We start from the raw sequence: 12054 nt of genomic DNA, 5'->3' as shown, positions 1-12054 counted from the left end.
GATGACAATCTTGATAATGTGTTATTTCCAATCTCGACAAGAAACTTTCAGATTAAACCAGCAGCAAGCAGGCACGGGCTCTTGCTTCAAAAGCAGCCTCAATGTCGTTTACAGGAAAGGACATTGAGTTGAAAGGCCTTGCAGTACTCCTTCGTTTCACTTTCCTTCATGGCTTCAGCTTATCTATCTATATATATATATATATATATATATATATATATATATATATATATATATATATATATATATATATAGTGTGTGTGTGTGTGTGTGTGTGTGTGTATCACGTTCCAAATTTTTCTGATAGTTTTTATAATATATATATATATATATATATATATATATATATATATATATATATATATATATATGTATAATATGTATATATATATATATATATCTATATATATGTATATTATATATATGTCTCCGTATATAATGTGTGTCTCCGTAAGTGGTAACATCCACCGCTTGAGTCAGCTGCAACTGTATGGACTTTACCAATATTATCAATGGGGTTGGTTATCGATTTCGTTTGGCAAAACTGCAGGCAATACCTGTTAGATACGTGAATCGAAAGTCGTTTTATGTTGATAGTGACATTACCAGACCCCTCTCCGTCTTCGAGGGGAAAAAGGGGAAAGACTGAGGAGAGGAGAGAGGGGAGAAGCCGAATGGTGTTTTTTCCATTTACACAGGAATTCGAGAGGAAAATTCCAAACGGTGGCTTGGATTCCACTTGTAATTATCATTAATGAGCGAATGCTAATGGCTGCTGTTGAAGACTGAGAGTTGCAAATGCAATTGCACGAGAGGTGTCTTCAACTTTCACTCACCATACGTGGGGGAGTTCATGGAAACCTAGCTTTGCAAAGACTGATAAAGCAAAGTGAATTATTTTTGTTGAGAAAACGCAGTTATTCATACACTTTTTTTGTAAATACTGTATTCTAAAACGTTATCCACATGAATTAATCACTGCTGTTTCTAATTAAAAGTAATGTTATCCACACGAATTAATCACTACTGTTTCTAATTAAATGTATATATAAAGTCGGGAATAGTCTAATTACGAAACACCAAATGTTTTGTCCATAGATAGAACACACCAAAGCAACACAAGTGCCACTGAACAATACGCGTGGATTATGCTTTTCGACGAATGGTCACCTTTCCATTTTAATTCCCCAGTAGGAGAGAGAAGGCCGGGGACATTCTTCCTCAACTTCGCCACATAAATGCCTTGCCCCTGTTTCGACGCCGTAGACTCCGGTTCTCGAGGTGGGAGGGAAAGTGTGATTCAAGTCTGCCTCAGAACGCGCCTCTGTCTGAGAGAGAGAGAGAGAGAGAGAGAGAGAGAGAGAGAGCGTATGTTTGGATACCGGAAGCCTGCCTGGACTGAGATGAAGTGCCTTCACGTGTAACGGGAATTAATTTGTCCGGGGTTCCTATAGACATGTGGGAGGGTAATGCCTGTCAATACTCCAAAAGCAAACACTGGGAAAGGTCTCTATACCTCTGGAAGTTATTGACTTAATTATAAAGGATATATATCAGACATATTGATGATGGATTCTGGTTCTGTTCTGAGACGTCCCAGTCGTATTTCTTTTAAAATTCATCTCTAAATATTGTGTCTATTTGATTTCAATGAAGGCGCTTCATTTGACGTTTCTTTTCAGGTAGCCTGCAGACTCATATTCCATTATGAGAAAATACCTATTCGTTAATAGCTACGCTCCTATCTCTAACGACATCGCCAATATCCATAAACTTTTTTTTCGAGTATTGCTATCGCATCGCTTTTCAATACTTGTTTCCAATTCATTTGGCGACTTTTAAAAAAAAAAAAAAATTCCATACTGATTCTAGTCTATATGACAAGTTGGGCTCCCTAGAGGTGGTGACTCGCAAAGGGTTAACTAGGTACTATCTCGGAACTCTCTGCTACATAAACGTTATCGTTAATTGCATTTCAAATCTTCCTATATCAAATTACTAATAATATGACAAACGATACAATGAAAAATTATTCTTTACAGCGGAAGTGAGATATTTTAAAAAATATATCTTATATGGGATACAAAAGCATTGGTTAAAAAAAAAACATTCTCTTCATAAAACAACAAATCCTATGAGGAATAGACTTACTTGAGAGCAGCTCTTCACCACCATAAAATTACACACAGCACTACACTCTTAGATTGCATATTTGTATGAAGCGAATAATGTTGCAAGGGTTTGAATCTTGCAATGGTTGTTGCCCTATGCTTCCTCGGGAGTCACCCGCTGCTGATATAAAAAAATAAACAGTTTAATGTTGTTTCAAAAATATAAAAACAGCGCTATCAAGTTTCGTGTAGAGCTCATGCTTCTATATCATCGTATCCGTACATCCTATCTCCTGAGGATGATTCTGGAATTTACTTTCCTGGAAATGGACTTACTTGAGATCGGAAAGCTTGATCATGAAAGCTTATACATCAATTCATATATGGAATAAGAACCACCTGTGGAAACAGGTAACTGCAGCAGGCTTTCCAGATGCTCAAGTCTAACACACGAACTCGGATATCAGTTCAGAGAGAGAGAGAGAGAGAGAGAGAGAGACTCTTCAAGTGAGCTTCTTTGAGAGAGCAATATTTCGGACGCGCAATAATGTGACTTTTTTTTCTTTTTTTTTTTGACGATAGCGATTCCTGTCTCCCGTCCCCGTTTCCAGAAAGGTCAGGGGAAAGAAACCAGTCAAGTGAGGGGAAACGCAGAGCGATTTTAACCATTCGCTATGACGCGAAGGGAAGATGTCGGTTGAAGTTGTCAGTCATCATTCATTGATGAATTTTAATGTCAAAGATTGTGAATTAAAGATGGAAGATCTTGTTACAATCGAAGTCCAAGTTGGTCAATGGAAAGGGGAAATGTGATCCCCTTTTATCAGCGCTTGAAGAGGGGGGCCATTTCAGACAGCTCCGCGAAAGTCGAGACAAATTAGCAAGCAAAATTGATGGTTGAGAAATCATAAGGTGTTCATTTTTACGCATCTGCTTCTGAACGTTTCTGAATCTCTTATTTCAGAATGGAATACATGAGCGTCGTCACCTTACAGCTCTGAAATGCTTATTACTGAAATTTCTTAAATAACATTTAATAACATAAATTAATTTTCCCATTTGCTACAATAGACCAGTAGAGCCACCTGGCGCCATCTATCCACAAGTGTGCAAGCCATCTTACAATGAACAATGATATATTTAACATATTGCATATACTGATGGCGTTCGTAACGAGTCTTTCCGGAGTTACCGATATTGATTTTTGAAAGTTCAATTGTTTTTATTTATTTATTTATTTATTTATTTATTCATTTATTTATTTTTTGCTGAATCGCCATAATGAAGCTAAACCTAATTTTTGAAAGTGTCTTCTCTTCAGGTGCTATGCCTACCCAGTCCCCCCCACCCCCACAAAAAAAAATTAATGTTGACGATTTCAAATTTTATAAACAAAGAAAAGAAAATGAAACACTGGTACTATCTACACAAAAATCAAGTCAAAATCATTTGAATGTACCTTAATAAAAAATGACAACTATAAAAGATGCTAATATAACCCAGGTCATAAAATCACATAATTCCCCAAATTACTCAAAACTAAAAAGCAAAAACACTAAAAAATTAAGAAAATATTAATACGATTACTGCAAAACAGATGTGGCGTGCAGGAGAACGCCATAGAAGAAAAAAATTGCAGATAAAAACTGGAAGAAAAAATAGGGAATGTCAAATATACAACAGTGGCATCATATGGACGCTGGGTTTGATCGCTCAGAAATAAAAAAATAAATATTTTGAAGAGGAAATAGTGGGTGGCTGCCTGTAAGCCTCAAAGTTCCTAGTAGTAAAAAAAATTAGAAAAACAATGCATATAGTGTTCAAATTAGGAAAAAAGTGCAAAAAGTGTTTAAATTAGAAAAAAAATACATAATAGTTTTCAAATTAGAAAAACATAGCATATAGTGTTAGCTTAGAAAAATAATACATATAGTGTTCGAATTAGGAAAAAAATGCATAGTTTAAATTATAAAAAAAATGCATATAGTGTTCAAATTAGAAAACAACCCATATATGTGTTCAAATTAGAACAAAAAATGCAAATAGTGTTCAAATTAGAAAACAATCCAAATAGTGTTCAAATTAGAAAGAAAAATGCAAATAGTGTTCAAATTAGAAAACAATGCATACAGTGTTCAAATTAGAACAAACGCACAGCACATACAAACATATACATGGATACACCCGGTCTATGTATGTATGTATGTTAATATATGCATATTACAAACAGACATGCACATTTATGATATACGTACATACATACATACATACATACATATATATATATATATATATATATATATATATATATATATATATATATATATAAATAAAAAATCATCTCAATTCACGATATCTTCCTCCAGCAACCTCCCCTATCCCGCCCCGCCCCTCCCCCCAAACCCTTCTATATAAGCTGACTGGGATTACTCCTAGAAGTTCCGTATGGTTCACAAAAGTAAATATAGAGTTGAATGAATGTTCAGGAGAGAGAGGGGAAGGGGAATTTCAATGGTGAGGTAGGAAGGAAGGTGTCAAGGGCGTTGGGTGGGTCAGTTTCTAGGGGCATGGAATAGTATAGGAGTAGGAGTGGTAGTAGTAGCGAAAGACCACTCCAATGGCGTTCTTCCCAAAGACGCTGGACAGAACTGAAGCGGCGCGTCGGGTTCTCGGGAAATTGGAAATAAAAGTTGTGTGCAAATAGACACCCTTTTCCCTCACTTGTTGTCTATATTCCCTTCCCCCGTAAAAAAAAAAAAAAAAAAAAAAAAAAAAAAAAAAAAAAAAAAAAAAAGCCCCCAAAAAAAAAAAAAAAAAAAAAAAAAAAAAAAACAAAAAAAAAAAAAAAAAAAAAAAAAAAAAAAAAAAAAAAAAAAAAAATCAGTAGTAAGTTCTTCGTTGGACGAGTGGTTTACGTGCTCGCCTACTGAGTCGGTAGTCCGGAGTTCGATTCCCCGCTCTGCCAACGTGGAATCAGAGGAATATGTTTCTGGTGATTAGGAATTCATTTCTCGAAATGATGTGGTTCGGATCTCACAATAAGCTGTAGATCCCGTTGCTAGGTAACCGATTGGTTTGTAGCCATGTAAGAGTATATAATAGCTACGGGCCAGCCCTAGGAGAGCTGTTGATCAGCTCAGTGGTCTGGTTAAACTATGATAGACTTAACTTTTAGTGGTATAGTTTTCCATTACTGATTTACCCATAATTATCTCTCTACGAACTGGAACGCACTAAATTTGCCTTTTCCCGTTTTGCTATAAAAATTAATGTATTATGGAAAGTTGTTCATTTGCCTATTGTTCGTGGAGACTGCAATATCCTACCACTCAGAAAATCACATTCCTTCGACTCCGACCAAACCAGGGCCGTTCAAGACGCCGTGTTTACTCGCTGGGTCCGGAAGGAGAAAATTCTGACACAAAGAAAAGGGCAAATAAACACAGAAGAAAAGACAACAGTCGACTTTGCAACGTCTTTTTCCGAAATCGACGAGTTTGCTTCCTCGTCTATTTTTGCAGCCGTGAATTCAAAAGGTTTTGTTACCATTTTTCCTTCCGATTTTTGAGTTGGGAGGCGAAGAGGGAGGTTAGTTCGCAAGAAACGATTTTGGCTACTCATACTTACTCGTTTCTAGATTCGTTTTATTATATATATATATATATATATATATATATATATATATATATATATATATATATATCATATATATATAATATAAACTGGATCCACACACAGCAAAACCCTGCGTATCATTATGTAGAAAAAGTGAAGTATATCCTAGTTTTACCAGACCACTGAGCTAATTAACAGCTCTCTTAGGGCTGGCCCGCCCAAAGAGGGTTAGATTTTGACGTGGCTAGGAACCAATTGGTCACCTAGCAACGGGACTAGAGCTTTATCGTGGGATCCGAACCACATTATATCGAGAAATGAATTTCTATCACCAGAAACAAATTCCTCTGATTCCGCGTTTGTCGAACCGAAAATCGAAACTTCGGACCACCGGATTGGTAGCCGAGCGCAAAATCCACTCGTCCAACGAGGAACTAATTCTGTAGAAAAATTATACAAATTACAAATACGCGTATTTCTGGAACTAGTATCATTCCTCTTTCTTAAAACATTGCAACGTTAAAATAGTGTTTTACGGGCCTTTTATCTTCATATTATACTGTTGTATTACCGTAAAAAGACATCCATATATATAAATATATATGTATGTGTGTATGTATGTATATGTATATTAATGCACAATAAACTTTTACTTAAGTCATAATCTGTTCAGCGGGACTATCAGCGTCTTTGGGAAATAACGCCATCTGGAGTGGTCTTCTACTACTATACTTCTACTGCCACTCCTACTCCTATACTATTCCACGCCCCTATGACTGACCCACCCCACGCCCTTGACACCTCCCTGCCTCGCCATTTAAATTCCGCCCTTCCCCTCTTTCCTACAACCATTTAACTTTTTATTTACTTTTCTAAAACATACGGAACGTCTAAACCCAGTGATCTCAGTGGGTTATTTCGGTGTCAGTTTAATGATACGTAGACGAATTAAACGATTTGTTTATGTAAACAAAAGTGACACCCGCCCTGTCTTGTCCCCAGCAGATATGCCAGTATCCACATCACAGCTGATGGATCAGCAAGTGACACACTGGGAGCAACCTCCAGTCATCTGCAACCAGATCACTGAAGGTACATTTTTCTCTTAAGAAATCGATCGAATCTCGAGATCTCCGTAAACTTTGTTCTTCTTATTCGAGGCGAGTCGTGGCTGGGAACGAACTTCTCCCATTGCAATCTCTCCCAGAAAAGATTTCTTCAATTAATGAGTTTTCGTTGCAAGTTTTCTCACCCCCCCCCCCCCCCCCCCCCCCCCGGCACATTCACCGACAAGATTTTCGCCATCTTTCAAGATGGTCACTGAACGGTGTTTTATTTATTTATTTTTTGTATTCAGCCTTTTAATTAATAGACCAGTGTTTATGGTATTATTATTATTATTATTATTATTATTATTATTATTATTACCAAAACATGAACAGACCTGTTGCTGTCCAACAGGACTTTATTATTACTATCAATATTATTATCATTATTAATATCAGAGAAACAAATCTACAGTTACGTAAATGTACATATGTATAAATTTAAAACTTTAGGGATTCCCGAAAGCTATCCTTAAAGTTTTAAATTTAAATATATGTACATTTGAAGACTCGAGCTATGAGGGGTATTTTTTAATTATCAATAGTATTATTACTTCTCTCTCGCTACGTCTTTGGAAGATTCCTAACACCTCACAAACGCATTAATAGGCAAATGCTTTCGTATGATTATGTTAATGGAAATAAAGGTATTCCAACGATTCGATGACTGTTTTCCGTTAACGAAAGCGGCCGGTAACGTCATTAAAAACAGGCCACATACAACGGGAATAAACGAATAGTATCTTATTGTCGACCAGCTCTGTATCTTACTTATTTATTTGATTTTGAGGCCTGGATGCTTCAAGAAGAGGGGGACGTCCAAGTTTGGAATACTATCGTTGTATCTTATGTTCATTTCATTCATCTCTCAGGACGCGGTTCCTGGATTCTCGCCCCCCACCCTTTTTTTTTCCCTTTTTTTTTTTAAGTGGTTGGTGGGCGGAAGAGGGATGGGCGGGGCTGGACAGCGTCAAGATCATCAACTATTATTTTCTGAATAATAAATCTGTTTTGTTTATTAGAATATTCGAGCCTTTGCGTATCTGACTTTACCAGAGTATCTTGATATCCTCACACGTACCCTCTCTCTCTTTCTCTCTCTCAGCTATAAAGCTCTCTTTTCTCAGAAGAGCCATCTCGGAAAATAAAGAATGATTTGAGGCACAAATCGTTCCAAGGAGCTAAAATGAATCCTTTTGTATGGACACAAATTACTAAGAGGAGGACTAACAATTGGCTCCCACCCCCTCCCCCAAATCACTAAGCCCCTACCCAGCTCTCAATCTACTCTACATCTCATTTTCTCTTTTGATGTATATTATATTAACTGATCGGATTTTTCATTTCTATGTCTTCATCTCTTAGAAACTTGATGACTAATGTTGAAGTAAATCTCTCTCTCTCTCTCTTCAAGACTTAAAAGCATTACATACTGTATACCTTATCTGGACGTTTCTCTCTCCCTCTCAACCAATTAAACATTACAATTTACACTCGCTGAAAGTGACTTTCTCCCCACCCACCATTCTCTCTCTCTCTCTCTCTCTCTCTCTCTCTCTCCTCACACACACACTCACACGTACATGAACATCTAGAAAACCTATTTCAAAGGCGACGACATCTTTAACCGTTTAATGGGGTTACACAGTGAACGTTTTTAAATGGCCTAAGAAACTTCTGTAATTGGTGAACATTAAGACACGCCAGAAGGTCAGAGAGTGTTTAAGATCCAAGACACCCAAGGAAATGGAGAGAAAAAAACTTGTTTTAGGTGTTTTCAAAGGAAGGAGATACCGTTTCTTAAGAGTCGTTATTGGGAAAATGCCGTCAGTAAAGACAGAAGGGAAATAAATAAATAAATATATAAAACGCGTCGAGAGAGAGAGAGAGAGAGAGAAGAGAGAGAGAGAGAGAGAGAGAGAGAGAGAGAGAGAGAGAGAAACGGCGCGTTCTGCAGATGGAAGAAAAATCCGCCTGGAGATTTATCAGTCTGGAATCCGTGATCTACGACGCATCATGGATACGTAAATACAGATAAATCACTTCTGATACTGAACCGAGACGAAGGTTTTCGAAAGATGCTGCGGAAAGAGTCAAGTGAAAGATGGAGGTCTTCAATCGGTTTTGAGTCTCCGTCGGTGATTCATCCATCTTGGAGGTTGAACACAAAAGCTTTGCCATTTTGTTTGTTTTTGTGGTGTTTTTACGTTGTATGGAACCAGTGGTTATTCAGCAACGGGACCAACGGCTTTACGTGACTTCCGAACCACGTCGAGAGTGAACTTCTATCACCAGAAATACACATCTCTCACACCTCAGTGGAATGCCCGAGAATCGAACTCGCGGCCACCGTTGGCCAGACACCATACCGATCACGCCACTGAGGCGGCCTTTGCCATTTTTCGTTCATGAATATGAAGTTCGTCATCGTGAAAGACGCTCGATTCATGGGAATAAAAAAAAAAAAAAACTCCACCTTCATCTCATCAGGTCATGAGTGCAACCAGAAAATGCAGTTACCTAGGCCGAGTGAATGATTAGACTATGTTAGTCGCATAAATCTAGAAGACCACGACAGGCTTCTTCTAAACTTTGAAAACCTTATCAAAATTAGGCTATAGACCGAAGGTGAGGATCGTGCTGGCATACAGCCAGGTTAATCGACAAGCAACCAGCAAGCCAACTAATTAATAGGAAATTATGACCTCAAAGGAACACCTATCTACCTCTTTTGAAACATCGGCTTCTGCTGGTTATGGCAGAGTCCAACGGTCCACATCACGCATCCTAAACCCTTTCACATCTTACCACTCTCTCAGTAACGGCCTTAGCCCTAAAGACAACGCTGGGCATAAGGCCGCCTTCATCCAAACCAACCTACTTTCTGAAAACCTTAAAGCATCACTTTCAGATAACTTCTCTTTTGGTAAGAAAGAAACAGGATAAGGAGGAGATTCAATCTCTCCTCTCCTGTTCTCTCATCCAGAAGATAAACCAGAACGACCTTGGTTTATAATCCTCTCAGAGCTTCTTTCTATCTGAGCGAGTCGAGGGGAGGAGTCAGGTAAAGCCTTAATGGGATGATGCCCGGAGTTTTATTTCGTGCGCTTTCAGAACTTTATGCGCCCAGGGAACCATAATTCATGCTTTTATTTTTGTTCATATCTTTATTTATTTTGTTAGGGAAAAGGGCGCTAATAAAATTTCATGAGGCTATTAAAAATAAATAAATAATCTCCTTTCGTTTTAGGAAATGATCTTTTTTTTCTGGGAGCGAGAAAGGGCGTTAGTGAAATAATTATTTGATGTAGCTCACATAGTGAATGGATAAATTAATCTCTATTTTAGGTATTCCAATTCTTTTTCGTTATATTTCCATTATACATACATACATAGTACACACACTCTTAAATATTTGTGTATACATGCATATATATAAATGGCAAATATACTGTTCATTTTAGCGGTGCAAACAAAGACGTTTTAGTAAGGAAGATAATAGAATCGCTAACCTTACTTTTAGATAAGAAAAAGCTTCATATTCTCTCTCTCTCTGAAAATATAGATTACCGTGAAGTATTTTTATTCGACTTTCGTATCGTTTTCTTCCACACAACATCCAATTATTATCCCATTCTTCTGTTGCTTTCATTCTTCATCACTTTTTCTTTTTTCCTTCCTCGTCGTCTCCCGTCTTCTGTCTCCTCACAATCCAACAATACAAGCATTTACACGAAACGCGGAACAAAAGGGTTTTTGTTTGCTTGTTTGGTGTTTTTACGTTGCATGGAACCAGTGGTTATTCAGCAACGGGACCAACGGCTTTACGTGACTTCCGAACCACGTCGAGAGTGAACTTCTATCATCAGAAATAAACGTCTCTGACCCCTCAAAGGAATGCCCGAGAATCGAACTCGCGCGCCACCGGGGTGGCAGGCAAATACCATACCAACTACGCCACTGAGGCCCTGGAACAAACAGGTAATTCGACCATACAAAGTAATGGCGTATCGTCAAGTCGCTTTATATCTAAACACACACACTCTTTCTCGTCATGTATCTCATCTTTGTACAAATATTCTCTCCACGACCTTTTTCATCTCGTTTACTCGAATGACATCACTTGTCGAATCAGGTAGATGACCCCAACGTCTATATGGTCTTTGCATAGATGACTAAGGAATTAATCCGCATGTTTCTATAATCAATGTAAAACAACTGATAAGCTTTACCACAAACATATTTTGTAAAAAGTCAGAGTGATAGAACGGCTACAAAAGTTATTAACAGTTACGGTTTCTTTAGATTGTTAACATTTAGTTCAGGCTTTGTTTGAGAGCACTTTTTATAATTCAATAATATCTTCTGTATTCCTTTTTTTCTCTCTATCTCTCTATCATCATAAATCTACCATTACTATAAACCCCAACCATCCATAAAGCCTACCTACCTACCTACCCATAACTCCCATATCCCAGACGTTTCAGAATTTTATCCCACGCATCCATCACAACCGGGCCCCTACCTCCGCCCCCGCCCCACCGTCCAACCCAGTTGCTTCTTAACTTGGGAATAAGGAAAGGGCTTACTTCTCTCTTAATACTCTGAAAAACAACTATCTACCTATCTATCTATCTATCTATATATATATATATATATATATATATATATATATATATATATATATATATATATGGTATGTATGTATATATATATATATATATATATATATATATATATATATATATATACATACCTATATATATATATATATATATATATATATATATATATATTTTTACGTATATAGGGCCTTGTGAGAGACTAGATACGTAAACGGAAGTAATTTAGGGATTTCAAGAGGGAATTGCTTGAACTTACCGTAAACTTTCTTTAGGGGGAAGGTCGCCAGAAAACTCAGCTCGTTACTTTAAAACTATTTATTTACAAAAAGGCCCGTGCTGGCCTGGAGAAAAGTTAAATGACATTGGCCCCCACGTTGGGGCTTATAGTCTCATTCAATTCAAGCTGATTTCATTCACTTGGTTAATGCACACTTGCGGGCAGAGACGGCACGTGACTCATGGAATCTGGAAAAGAATCCCAGATTAAACGAGATAAAAGGAAAAATGACTTCTTGCTTTGATTAAGGCTGATTAATTCTCTAACATTGGGGAAGGTAAACTCGAATGGTTCACTGAGGTATGCACGAAAACTAGGTC

Source organism: Macrobrachium nipponense, chromosome 26 (assembly GCF_015104395.2).
Source record: "Macrobrachium nipponense isolate FS-2020 chromosome 26, ASM1510439v2, whole genome shotgun sequence".
NCBI classification, from domain to species: domain Eukaryota; kingdom Metazoa; phylum Arthropoda; class Malacostraca; order Decapoda; family Palaemonidae; genus Macrobrachium; species Macrobrachium nipponense.
The sequence above is the reverse complement of the archived record's forward strand: the minus strand, read 5'-3'. Positions refer to the sequence as shown.